At 47.5% G+C, this 1,946-nt stretch overlaps 1 non-coding gene across 1 annotated transcript; it reads right to left on the bottom strand.

The window, feature by feature from the left end:
• Nucleotides 1-320: 320 nt before the first annotated feature.
• TRNAS-CGA (transfer RNA serine (anticodon CGA)) lies at nt 321-394 on the bottom strand. The gene has a single exon. It is a non-coding gene; the product is annotated as a tRNA-Ser (tRNA).
• Between the last annotated feature and the right edge of the window lie 1,552 nt (nt 395-1,946).

Below are 1,946 nucleotides of genomic sequence, written 5' to 3'. Positions count from 1 at the left end.
CCTCCAGGCGAATGCCGGGATGGTACCTACCATAAGGCCACGGCCGCTTCCTTCCCTCTTCCTTGTCTATCCCTTCCAATCTTCCCATCCCTCCACAAGACCCCTGTTCAGCATAGCAGGTGAGGCCGCCTGGGCGAGGTACTGGTCATTCTCCCCAGTTGTATCCCCGACCAAGAGTCTGAAGCTCCGGGACACTGCCCTTGAGGCGGTAGAGGTAGGATCCCTCGCTGTGTCCGAGGGAAAAAGCCGACCCTGGAGGGTAAAAAGATGATGATGATGATGATGAAGAGATGTTAAGTACAGAACAAAAATGGCCAACCAGACACCAGTGGGATTCGAACCCACAACCTGCCGATTTCGTGTCGGTTGCTCTACCAATTGAGCTATGGTGGCCGAAATCTGGTGGTTGTGGGTTCGGATCCCACTGGTATCTGGTTGGCCATTTTTGTTCTGTACTTAACATCTCTTCAACACGTATTAAATGTACGTAACACGACCTAATAGGTTGAAAGTTGCTTTCGATAATAATAATTTCGTCTGAAAGTGCTAGCCTGGTACAGCCCTTGTAGGGAAGACCCTCGTACGAGTGTGGACGTTATATTCCGTGTAGAGGAAACTGCGTGTTGTTGTTGTGAAGGATTGTGTTGTATGGGTGTGTCATTTGCACGGTTGGTGTAGTCAGCACAAACGCTCCGTCCCAGAATCCAAGGGAATTATCGATTTAAGATTTAAATCCCTGACGCGAATGGGATTTAAACCTGTGGTCCTCTTAACCGCAATTACGCTCACCATTCAGCCAAGGAGCTGGATTAGAACATGGTGATATTATGTCGCCAATCGTTCCACTCACTGATGAGCCCTGACGTTATGTCGCGTTGCCAAGCAGATTGGTCTTCAGCTCTTCGTAGGCCCAATTTTTTCTTACTGTTTTGCTTTACGTCGTTCTGACACAGGTAGGTCTTATGGCGAAGATGATAAATGATAGGTCTAGGAGTGGGAAGGAAGCGACCGCGGCCGTAATTGAGGTACACCCTGGTGTGAAAATGGGAAATCACGGAAAACTACGTTCAGGACTGACGACTCTGGAGTCCGATTCCACTATATCCGGAATGAAAGCTGCCTGCTACGTGACTCAAACCGTGCAGCCTCTTGCTCGGTCGTTCGAATTATCAAAGCCGTACAAGGAAACGAAGAACGCCATAGATTCACCTTGTCAGTGCCATGGCGCATGTGCGTGGCTTTTCTACTTTAAAATACGTCTGCTGATACAAGCTGTGACATGAAGCACGACTGGATTCTGCTCTTTGCAGTTATGCCATCGAGACGTAAAAAAGAGGCATTATGCGCCTATATACAGAAGTCCGGCTGTTACTTAAGAATTCATTATTAGACGCCAGACTTTAATGCAGAAATAGATTAGAATGCCGGCCTGTCGGTGTAGGTGTAGCGTGCATGCTTGTTAAGCGGTAGCCACGGGTTCGTTTCCAGGCCAGGTCAGGCATTTTTACGTGGATATGAGGGCTGGTTCGAAGTCTACTAAGCCTAGGTGATCACAATTGAGGATGTATCTGACGCTGAGATGGCGGCTTCGGGCTAGAAAGCCAAGAATAACGGCCGAGAGGATTCGTTTTGCTGACCACGCGACACCTCGTAATCTGCACACCTTCTGGCTGAGCAGCGGTCACTTGGTAGGGCAAGCTGTTGTGTCATGTTTTAAAAAATAAGTTAGAATGAAAAGTAATTTAGTTTGTAGGAAGTGTCCTCCAGATCGCTGTTCCAATGTGTGGCGGGGTTAACATAAATTCTAGGGCTTCTGATAGGCCATACCCCTAATGTTTATGCAAATCTCATAGCATAACCGTTGCTAAGGCTGGAGTATGCCTTGTTATTCGCTTCAGTAAGTTGGCATTCTAACCTTTTCTTTCTTTCTTTCTTTCTTTCTTTCT

The sequence above is a fragment of the Anabrus simplex genome, chromosome 1 (assembly GCF_040414725.1).
Source record: "Anabrus simplex isolate iqAnaSimp1 chromosome 1, ASM4041472v1, whole genome shotgun sequence".
NCBI classification, from domain to species: domain Eukaryota; kingdom Metazoa; phylum Arthropoda; class Insecta; order Orthoptera; family Tettigoniidae; genus Anabrus; species Anabrus simplex.
Note: the sequence above shows the minus strand (reverse complement) of the source record. Positions and strands in the feature narration are given on the sequence as shown.